Below are 12257 nucleotides of genomic sequence, written 5' to 3'. Positions count from 1 at the left end.
GTACTTCGTCGATCTGCCTGTTCTGCTCCCCACTCTGTCCCTGGTGAATCCTCTCACCCTCCACACCTCTGGCCTGTACCCCAGTTCTGTGTGCATAAATAATAAATCTTAAAAAAAAAACATGAAAAGATGTTCAACATCACTTACCATTAGGGAAATGCAGATCAAAATCACAATGCAGTAGTACTTCACATACTTTTAGATGACTATTACACAAAACAAAACAAAAATAACAAGTGTTGGAAAGGATATAGAAAAAGTGGAATCTTAATGCACTGATGGTGGGAATGGAAAATGGTACCACAGTTAATCATATGGTAATTGTATATTTAAAAGCTAAACAGGGCCCTCCCTGGTGGCACAATGGGTTAGGACACAGCACTGCGAGCTACCCGCTGCCGCCTCAGTGCAAGGTCGATCCCGGCCCTCAACCTAAACATGCAAGCACAAGAGAAAGCTCCTCAGTTTACAGGCTCCAGCCCTACGCCTCACGCCACCCTGGACCAGACAGAGGCAACGCCCACCGCCCACTCAGGATGCAGGCCTAGAGGAAGGGGCCCCCAGCCCTCAGAGGAAGAGGACACAGTCACAGCAGTGGCAGCATACAACTGACCCTCAACAGCCCCCTGTGGTTTATCTACTTGTGGGCTAGTAAAGAACTTTACCACTAAAGTCTAAAACTCACTCCCAGCCACATTTCAATGGAAACGTCAGCTTCTAGCTGGCATAAGGTATACTATGGGACAGGTAAGTGAGCACTGAACAATCCAAAAGGATTGTTCCCTCTTGCTGACCACCAGACTTCATGAGATTAAATGAATTATAATCACAAAGCTTAACAGTCCAGGGGAAGTTCACTTCACTTGCTCAAAAGACCGAGGTTTGCTCTCACTCAGCAGTTAAGTGACATGTGTCGCGCTTTGTCAAGCTCTGAGTCTGATGTGGTTCCAGCTTTCTGAGAGCTGGCCAAAAATACAGAGAAACAATAAGGAAAGGGAATAGTGAGAAGCCCAAACCCACATACGTCCTCCTGCACACACCCATGTGCGCATCTAAGGCAGAGGGGGAAGGAGCGACACCGCCCTGACACTGCTGCTCCGCTGCTGATCTCCGACTGAGAAAATGAGTGGGTCTTTTGCAGCTGCTGGATCCTTGCTAAAGTTGAGTGATTTCAGTAAAAACAAGTGCTTTAAAGTGACAACAATGGGCCTCCCTGGCGGTGCAGAGGTTTAAAGTCTCAGCACTATCAAGCTATCGCCAGCCACTGAAGCCCAAGTTCAGTCCCCACCAGGCAGCTGACCCACAGGCACAGCAGCCAGGCGCAGCAGGCCTCTCCTGTCTCGCCCGCGGCTCCCCTCAGCAGTGTGTTTCAGTAGGTTCTGCCTGTTCTGCTCCCTGCTCTGTTCCAGGAAATCCTCTCACCCCCTGCACCTCTGGCCTGTACCCCAGTTATACACTTAAATATAAATAAATAAATAATTCTTTTTGAAAAATGAAGTGAAACAAGTGAATTTAAATTTCTCTTAAAAACTAGTGTGGTCATTCACCTAGTTCAGTATGGGCCCAGTATGGTGGGGGGATGCAAGAGTGAGTCCCTGCCTCTGAGTTTCCACTGTCAAGTCAGGGGCAGGCCAGAGGGGATTCCCAGAGGAAGTGATGGCTACCCAAGACCCAGTGAAGGAGATGAGGGGAAAAACAGAGGAGCACATTCCCAGCAGAAGCAGCAGACAAGAAAGCAACCACATGGTCAAGAAACTGAAAAGAGTTTCGTGTGGCCGGGACACAGCTTGGGCAGACCTAAAAACAGCCCAAGCTGGAGCAGGAAACCAGCTATTCATACACAATCTGCGTGCTAGCTTCAGGAGTCTAACTTCACGGAGGTCAAAGGACAGCTGTAGAAAGGACACAGCTGATCAAACAAGTGATACCTGGAGAAGGGACTCAAGAAGCAAAACCGGGGGCTACCAAAATCATCCCAGTGGAAGAGGACAAGGGCTGAGCAAGGTCGGAAGCAGGGGGATGAAGAGGCACAGAGAGCCGAGCGCTCTCCAGAACATTCTGCGCTCACTAGGCAGCTCTGGGGCAGCCCTGCACAACCCGTCACCAAGGAAAGCACATTTCTCGGAGACCCACTTGGAGTCTTTGAAACCTCGTACTTAGCCAGGCAGACAGCCTTTCCCCGCTGTGACTAGCCGGGGCACTGCCACTGTGCGCAAGCATCAGAGCCGGAAATACACCTACATCAGAACAAACACATTAGACAAATCCAGATTCAAATCTCACCTGCCACTGAGCTCACTGCGCACCCAGGGTCACAGTCACATGCCTGAGGGCCTGCTTCGGTGGCTATCTGGTGGGTCCAAAGAGCCCTCGGCACAGCCATTCAGCAGGATCAGACAAAGGCACACATGGCAGGGCCCAGCAGGCTGCTGGTGGGTGACTGGACAGTCCCACTGTCCAATAGTTCATGCACTGGAGACTTTTTTAGCACTGGAATCTGGGAAAGATCTGTTCACTTGAGATTGCTGAAGAGAAAGAAAGTTGAGTATTTGCTTCCTTCTTGGCAACAGGTCTGGGAACGCTAGGAACATTAATAGACGCGGGCTGCCTCAGTCACCTGGAAGGGAGGTAAAGGGGCTCTCACTTCCCAGCAGTTGACTAGAGTAGACAGAGCTTGGCTCCCCTACACTTCCCATTCCACCAAGCTTCCTTTTCAAGCAGCAGGACTTATCTGAGACGGCTCGGGGCAGGTTCAATTAATTAGCCCATGAGTAAAAGAAAGAAAAATCCATCTGATTTGTTCCTTTCGTCTACATGGCAGTAAAATGAAGAAACACCATTGTCAGAGGTAAGGCAACCAGCAAGGATTGAGGGACAACAGACAAGCTCTTGGTGACAATGAGGCCATGTGTTGGACTCCAACTTCTCAGTTACTACGTTTGACTGCCAAAACCCCACAACACAAGACCCAGCAGAGCAACTCTGCCTGCAGGGAGAAGAGGGCAGCAAGCGGGTGCTGCTGGGGCCAAACTGGGTCAGGACCATGAGGGCACAGGATGGATGAGAGCAGCTGCAGGAAGGTTCTTTTGTGACTCCACAGCCAGATCCACCCTGAGGCTCTCACTGAGCTCTGCAGACAGCAGGGGACACCGGGACTCTGAAATGACCTGCCTTAAGAATGGCCTGGAGACTTCTGGGGCCCCTGCTGCCCTCCACCCGATCTGCTGACTCTCCCACAAAAGCAACGGTCGGCTGAAACTGCTGCAGTCATGTGGAGAGCTGCGAGCACACTCCAGCCTGGATTCTTCTTTCACCTTGGTTTTCCAGCTTTTCTGCAATTAACACAAAATACTTAGAAAAATCACTTCAAAAGAAAAATCAAGAGTCAGCTGATGGTCACATACTGAAGAGGTTGTTGACTCTAACCTATAAGACTCTCCCTCGATTGCCCCAGGGCAACTTTCCAGGGCTAGAGAGCCCCAGGTAGAGACCTGGCCTTCACGGTGGGCTACTCAGTACCCCTGGTTTCCTCAGTCTTAACAGGAAGGCAGAGACTATCTCAGAAGAACACACCTTCAAAGACAGCCAGGAAGGGTCAGAATCCTGGCTCAGCAGGCAAGCTTGGGTCTAGCTCACATGAAACCACCTAACATGTGACCCAGAGCAAGCATTTAGGAGCCCCTGCCACAGCGACACAGGCTCAGCACAGGCGTTGGTGACTAGGGAGTCTTCCATGACCCAGGCCTGGTGGGAGGCAACAGATAGGATCTTAGGAACCAAAAAACTGACATGTCTTTGCTGTAATCCTCACCCAGCACAAGACAGCATGGAGCACTCCACATATGGAACCTCTTAGGCAGCATTCCTTTCCTGCCTCCTGAAAGGAAGCACCTGAAGGATTTTAAGGTGACAAAAACCTGTGCAACAGTGACACTTAAAGCCTGGTCTCAGACACTCCGGCCTAATATAGGACTATGGGTCTCAGATTCACCCCACCTCTCAGGTTCCCTATAAGAGGCTGGACTTCTGACTTAAGAGACTCAGCTTCTAGCACAGCAATGTCCTTGCATTGTTGCAAATGCACTGCACACAGATGCAAGTCCAGGATGGGATGGACCTGCAACCGCATTCAGCGGGCCGCCAAGAAGACATCGAAGGAAGGGAAGTCACTGAATAATATACCTTATGAATACAGATGCAAAAATTTTCAACAAAATAGTAACAAAGTGAATCCAACGACATATTTAAAGGACTACATGCCAAAACCAGGTGCCATTTATCCTATAGAGGCTTAGGATGGTTCAGCGTAAGAAAATAAATCAATAAACCTCATTGACAGAACAAAGTAAAAAAATCCAACATAATCATCTCCATGGATGGAAGGAGGAGGAGTAACTGACAAAAATATGGTAAAAACACACAAAAGAACTAGGCCTAAAAGGGAACTTCCTCAACATGATTAAGGGAATCTCTGAAAAACCCACATCTGACATTCCCAATGGTGAAAACTGAAAGTTCTCCTAATTATCAGAAACAAGACAAGGCGCCCACCTTTTAGTCACTGTTAGTAGTGGTTCTAGCTAGAGCAATTAAACACACACACACAAAGGAAAAAGAGAAACAGAGAAAAAGAAAGGAAATAAAGGCATATAAACTGAAAAGGAACAAATAAACAATCTCTACATGCAAGTGTCATGATCCTATTTATAGAGAACCCCAGACAATAAACAGAAAGCTATTAGAGATAGTAAACAAACTCAATAAAGTTGCAGGATATAAGATCAACACACAAAAAGCAGCTGTGTTTCTATACATTAATACTGCACAATCTAAAAAGGAGATTAAGAAAACAGTCCCATTTACAATAGCATCAAAAGCAAAAAGACCAAAATACTTTGGAATAAATTCAACCAAGAAGAGGAAAAGACCTATAAACTAAAACATTGTTAAAAGAAATTAAAGAAGGCACAAATAAATAAATAAATCCTAAGTTCATGGACTGCCAGACTTAGTATTGTTTAAGACACATACTGTCTACACAACAGTCTGCAGATTCAATACAGTCCCTGCCAATACTCCAACAGGCTTTTCCACAGAAACGGAAAAACCTACAATGTAGTTATAAGGGATCCAAATAGCTAAAACAATCTGGGGGAAAAAAGAACAAAGCTGAAGGATTCATACTTCCTGATTTCAGAATTTACCACAAACTAGTATGATACTAGCCTAAAGTAGATATAGAGGCCCAAGGAATAGAACTGAAAGCCCATAAAGAAACCCCTGTCTCTACTGTAGAGCTACTCTGGACATGAGTGGCAAGTCCATTCTTTGGGGGAAAGAGCAGTTTCTTCAATAATTGGTGGGGATTATTGAATTTCCACATGCAAATAAAAAAACAATCTCTACTTCACATCATATAAAAAAATTAAGATAAATTGATAAAGTAAATACAGAACTAAAATCATAAACGTCTCAGAAAATACAGGGGGAACGGTTCACAACCTTGGATTTAACAAGAGTCCTGGATATGACACAAAAAGCATGAACTATAGAATAAAAATTAAGTAAGGTGGACTTAATCAAAATTAAAAGTTTAATGCATCAAAGGATATCCTCAAGAAAGTGAGAAGATAGGAAGTACTTGGTTGTGCTGGGTCTGTCCCATGTATACAGCAAATATACATGTTATTATTAAACTTCTCTGTGGCTCTTACTCTTATCAATTTGTCTGATTCTTATTTGATTATCTGTCAGCCTAGAAGGACCAGCGAGGTACAGGTGGATTCTCTGTGCCCCGAGAATTGGCAGGCCAGTCAGGAGACCTCTGAGATGGCTGGAATTGCCTGCTTCCCCATTATGGCTGCTGGAGGATGTGTCGGACTTTGAACATGCCAGCCAGCAAGAAAACGACCCCCTTCTGGATCTGAGGCAAAGGTAAATTATATCCTTTTGCATGCACAACGGAAACATTGGCTTTTCTCTCTGACACCCCAAAATAGGAACTTTTAACCAGTCTGTTTTCAGAAATTCACAGATATTAGCTTCAAAGAGAAAACAAGCTGAATGCCTTTACTTCCCATATTAGGAAATGATAATAGAAATGCCTCTTACTGTTTACACAATGTAGGCTTAGCTTCGGATCCACCTACAAGGTCTCCAGAAATCAGATGAAGCTATTTAATTGGACTGATCTATTCTCTGGACTCAGACTGAATTTATGAAATAATTTAACAACTGAACTGCTGAACTGCAGGACTTTGTGAATAATTCCAAAGGTGAACTATAGGGGAGCAAAGTCTGACATCCCCCAAAATGTTGATTTCATGAACACTGAAAGTTGGATGGCAGTTGCTTTAAATGTTTATATGTCAACTTCTCTCTGTGAGGGTTTCTTCCAAGAAGACCTCACCTCTTTGTATTTTTTTTAAAGATTTATTTATTTATTCATACAGAACTGGGGTGTAGGCCAGAGGTGCAGGGGCAGTGAGAGGCTTCACCAGAGACAGAGTGGGGAGCAGAACACGCAGATCGACAAAGTACGCTGCTGAGGGGAGCAGCGGGTGGACAGGAGAGGTCTGCCGCGCCATGTGAATCACTTCTGGGAGGGGTCAAACTCGCAAGGAAGCAGAGGTAGCTTGCAGTGCTGCGCCCTAACCTGTTGCGCCACCAGGGAGGCACCTTATATCTTTTCAATGGGGGAAGCAGAAGTACCTTTGTTTCTCCCAGTAAATGCCATGACCAAAAAAGAAAAAAAAGAGAGAGAAAGAAAGTGAGTAGACAATCTACAGAATGGGAGAAAACATTTGTAGTTTATATATGCAAGAAGAGTTTAATATCCAAAATATATAAATAATTTCTAAACTTCAGGCCCTGCCAGGTAGCACAATGGGTTAAAGGGCAGCACTGTGACACTGCCTGCGGCTGCTGCAGCACAAGGTCCATGGTGCCCAGCCAGGGAGGAGATCTCTCCTGTCTCCTCGGCCAGCTGCTCGCCTCAGCAGTGGATTTCAGTGGATCCACCAGCTCTGCTCCCCACTCTGTCTCTGGTGAGTCTTCTCACCCCCACCACCTCTGGCCTATTGCCCAGTTCTTATAAACATAAATAAAATCTTTTCAAAAAAATAAAGAAGAGGGCCTTCCCTAGAGGCGCAACCAGTTAAGTTATAGCACTATGAGGCAGTCGGAGCCACTGCAGCATGAGTTTGATCCCAGTCAGGAGCTGACCCACATGGCCCAGCAGACCTCTCCTGACCCGCCCGCTGCTCCCCTCAGCAGTGTATTTCAGTGGATTGGCCTGTTCTGCTTCCCACTCTGTCCTTGGTGAATGCTCTCACCCCCTGGACCTCTGGTCTGTACCCCAGTTCTTGTAGGTATAAATAAATAAATCTTAAAGAAACTGAAGCGCAGAGGTTAAAAATTGTGATCCACAAACATTAAAAAAGAGAATTCTAAAATTCAACAATAAAAACATAGCTCAATCGGTATGAGGCAAAAGACTCCAATAATAGACAGTTCTTAAAAGATGATATACAAATAGCCAACTAGTACTTTGAAAGATGTTGATCACCACCAATCACTGGAAACTGCAAATCAAAACACTGAGGATGGTTATAGTGGGAAGGATGATGAGGGGGAGGGAGAGAGGGAGGAAGAAAGGAGATCATGATACAAGTGTTGATGAAGATGTGGGGAAATCAGCAGCTCTGTACATTGCTGGCAGGGTGAGAAGTAATAGAGCCTCCACACGACCACTCTGCAGAGGTTCCCCAAAAGCTTAAACATAGAATGACCCAGGAACTCCACTCTTTAAGTGCACACTCTAAAAGCACTGAAAAGAGGGACTCAAACGGTTACTTTTTGTTTATATCCAAAGGGGCAGGTTTATTATAGAAGGGAGGGAAGGGTAAAGAACGCTTGCACAGACACAAGCGGGCAGAAAGAGCTGTCCCGACAGGAACAGGTTCACGAAGAGAGGTCTGCATCGCCACAGGCAGGCAGCCCGGGGAGGGGCGGCCTCTGCTCCTGTCAAAGGGTGAAGGTTGGCGGCGGGGAGCACCTGCGTAGTCACAGGTGGGCAGAAGGGCTGCTCCCTCAATCGGATACTGGCATGCCAATGTTCCCTGCACCATTATTCATAATAGCCACAAGAGAAACAATTACCCATCACCAGATGAATAAACAAAATGTGGAATATCCATCCAGCCATGAGAAGGAATGAAGTTCTGATACAAGCCACAGACAAACCTTGAAAACATTATGCTAAGTAAAGTAAGTCAGACAAAAGCTATATGATTCTACTTATATAAAATATCTAGAATCAGCAAATTCACAGACAGAAAGGAAAAGAGAGGCTATCGGGGGCTGGGAGGAGGAGAGAATGGGGAGTTATTGCTTAACGGATGCAGAGTTTCTGTTTGGGGTGATGGGAAAGTTTTGGGAATAGGTAGTGATGAAGGTTGCATAACACTGTAAATAGAATTAATACCACTAAATTGTACACTTAAAAGGAGTTAAAATGGAATATTTTATGTTATATGTACTTTAAAACACACAGAGTCACCAAGAACACAGCTGTGGTTCTGCACGCCAGCACGGGGCCCCCCCAGGCTTTTCTAGATGAGAAAACAGGCTGGCAGAGATCAGAAGGAAGCAGCAGAGCGTTCAGGCCTCACATCAGGCCAGAAGAAAGAAGCCCCACACCAAAACACACAACAGGTGACAAGAAGGAAGAGCACAGACATAGTTTGGAGTTTGTTTTTTTCTTTCTTTCTATCCATTTCTTCTTGGAGGAAAGGTGCATTTTACAGATTTGGCAAACCCACAAGCACTTTTAATAAACGTTGAGTAAGATACATGAACCAATGTCTATGAGACCTGAAAACTTTTAATCTAAGCTACAGCAACCAGATGTGCCAGACCCCCAGAACTCTGGTAGGAAGTGAGAAAGAGGAAATGAACCACGAGTTCCTCGGCCTCGAAGTGGTGGCGCTTAGGGTGACAGGGTCTATCACCACTGCCCCTGCCCCACAGTGCCAAGGAGCCACTGGAATCTCATCTGACAACTGCAACTTGCTATCCAGCATCTCCGCCACCTGCCGCAGCTCAGCAGGCTGGCAATCTTGCTCCCAGCAGAACCTGCCCCAGATAAAGAAATCAACAGCTTCCACAAGAGGGGCTCTCTGGGGCTGTGGTTACAAAATGATCCCTAAAGGGCATTTCAGAAAAAACACTGGTCTGACATGAGAGTATTTGGTGCTGGGGGTTTTACTCCACAGGCCTACAGGCCTGCTTGAAGCCACAATCCATCATGATACTGGCTTGTGTGTACAAGCAGTCAATGCAGCAGCCTTACCCCACCTTGTTCCTCTGCCAAGAGGCCACCCAGTCACCCGCTGAGACGAAGGACATCAGAGAGGTGAATGAAAGCCACCCCACACCAGCCAAGCAAGAAAAGGCCTGAAGGCAAAGAGGCCTTGTGTCAGGATGTGCTTTCAGGGATGAAGATGGTTCTGAAATGGGTCAGGAGACCCTCAAAGCAGCCACTGGCACCATCACCATCATAACACTCAGAGAGGCAACAGCCACAGTCACCCCAGGCAGTGTCACACGTTCTGACTCCTTTCCTGAAGGACAGAGCTCAAGTACTAAATCTGGACTCTCCAGAGTCCACCACATTTAAAAACCAAACACACTGACCTTTACCAAAGGGTGCTGTATAGTCAGTTAGACCCATCTTCATGCAAGGGAGTCCCCACCAGACCCGAAATCCGGTGGGCGCTGGGTCATAACCACCTCTGTGGCCTGTGTCATCACAGAGCTGGAGCAAGGCTGAAGGTGGACATGACACCAGAGGTACTCAGGCTTTACCTGTACACTCCACCAGAGGTACTCAGACTTTACCTGTACACTCTAGTTGTAAGCGTGTTCCTCCAAATGACTAACCTGGAGTTTATGGGTTTGTAACGTAACATCTTTCATTATTTTCCACAAGGAGTTTTATTCAAGCAACGTAGCCCACTATTACATGGAACCCTGAGTCCAATAAGTTTGAAAGCATCAGATTCCCCACACTAACCTCTTTTGCTTAAAATGTCTGGAATGATCTCTGTTTTCTGTCCCAGCCTCTACTGACAGAGCACACCTAAAGGCAGGAACCTGTATTTGCTTAAACCTGCATTTCTGTGTCCTCTAGTATCTATTTTTATTTATTTATGCATACAAGAACTGGGGTGTAGGTGTGGGAGTAGGGAAGTGGTAAGAGGACTCACCAGAAACAGAGTGGGGAGCAGAACAGGCAGATCTACTGAAATACACTGCTGAGGGGAGCAGTGGGCGGGTCAGGAGAGGTCTGCTGTGCCATATGGGTCAGCTTACTGGCCAGGGATTGAACTCAGGCCATAGACATGATAGTGCTAAGATTTCGACCTGTAGGCTACCAGGGAGGGCCTCCACAGTCTGTTCTTTTTTTTAAGGTTGATTCTGTATGTTATTTATGCATACAGAACTGAAGTGCAGGCCAGAGGTGCAGGGATGGTGAGAGGATTCACCAGAGACAGAGTGGGGAGCAGAACAGGCAGGTGAACGATGTCCACTGCTGAAGGGAACAGCGGATGGGTCAGGAAAGATCTGCCATGCCATGTGGTCACCTCCGGGGCTGGGGATCGAACTCACACTAAAGTGGCTGCTTGCTTGCAGTGCTGTACTTTAACCCCTTGCGCCATCAGGGAGGGTCATTCCACAGTCTATTTTTAATAGTCTAACATTAATAATAAGATCTATGTCTTCTTTTATAGTTAGAAAAATGATTTCAAATAAAAATACATTTTGGTAAAGCAAACTACTGATACAACTCCTAGCACACCAGTTGTTACTAACAGTTTGCCACAAACATGGCAGACCTCTACTGCTCCGCCCACTGCTCTCAACAGTGTATTTCGATCAGTCTGCCTGCCTGTTCCCTTCGCTGTCTCTGGTGAGTCCTCTTAAGCGCCCTGCACCTCTGGCCTGTGCCCCAGTTCTGATATGCATAAATAAATAAATCTTTAAAAAAAAGTTTGCCGTAAAATAGCCCATGCCAATTTCAGGCAACTGACTCTGTACCATACGTTATAACTGTCCCACTCGACAAACCACCCCCTCTGCCTCTTTCCTCCCGGTTCAGGAGACCCTCCACAATGTCCCCCAGAAAAGACGAGCTGAGTCCTCCAGCCAGCTGGGCACAACTGCCCTGCAACTCCCTCCACCTCTTCTAATCTCCTAACAGCCTCCTCCCCAAATGCAGCTGGGCTTGCTTCACGCCCAAACGCTGACCCGCACTGCAGTGCATGGAGGAGAGCCCTGGGGCTCTGTCTGCACAAGCAGCAGAGGCGCTACCAAGCAGTAATGCCTGCGGCTGAGCTGAGGGGCTGTGGCGCGGAGCCTTGACACCAGCCGGCCCTAACTAAAGTAAACAGCCCAGAATCCCAGGCCAGCTCCGAGGTTCAAGGCGTAGAAGAGGAAGAGCGCACAAGAGAGACGCAAAAGACTTACCCAACGTCCCCACTTCCTTCCCAGTCCTGAGTGTCTTTTTCCCTGTTCTGTCAAGACAGAGGGCTAGGTCCTGCTCTATCACCAAGTCCTCCAAAGCTATGACTTCACACTTCAGTTGCAACAAAACAGCGAGGTTACAGCAGCTGGAGACATTTTTACGTGGGTTTTGACAGACGATCTAGAGAGGCAGGGGACATGGCTTTATCCACCCCTCCTTAGTGAATGGCCCTTCTTTCTAAATTGCCCCCGACCACAGAGGCCCACCCTTGGGCCCATGCCTCTTCCCCATGGCGCCAGAACAGGATGGCACCCACGCCCGTCCGACATAGCTGCCAAGTGTATTCATTCCCTGTGTTCCAACTCTAGAGAAAGACAAAACATTCCAGAGAACAAAACCAACAGGTAAAGAAGTGAAGGAGGCAATGTGACGTGAACTTCAGGAATTTCTCTAGAAGCTGATCCTTGACAAAGGTGCCAGTTATAAAGAAAGAAGTCATGGGCCCTCCCTGGTGACCCAACGGGTTAAAGCGCAGCACTATGAAACGATCCACAGCCACTGCAACACAAGTTCGATCCCCAGCCAAGGAGGTGACCACATGGCACAGCAGACCTCTCCTGACCCGCCCGCTGCTCCCCTCAGCAGTGTGCTTGGTCAATCTGCCTCTTCCGCTCCCCACTCTGTCTCTGGTGAATCCTCTCACCTCCCCGCAAATCTGGCCCATACCCCA

The 12257-nt window shown here is 47.0% G+C and overlaps 1 protein-coding gene across 1 annotated transcript in view; it reads right to left on the bottom strand.

Moving 5' to 3' along the window:
* RANBP10 (RAN binding protein 10) overlaps positions 1–12257 on the bottom strand; it is a 62011-nt gene that overhangs the window by 44272 nt on the left and 5482 nt on the right. The window lies entirely within an intron of this gene.

Source organism: Condylura cristata, unplaced genomic scaffold, assembly GCF_000260355.1.
Source record: "Condylura cristata isolate star-nosed mole 26May11 unplaced genomic scaffold, ConCri1.0 scaffold00028, whole genome shotgun sequence".
NCBI lineage: Eukaryota > Metazoa > Chordata > Mammalia > Eulipotyphla > Talpidae > Condylura > Condylura cristata.
The sequence above is the reverse complement of the archived record's forward strand: the minus strand, read 5'-3'. Positions and strand labels throughout refer to the sequence as shown.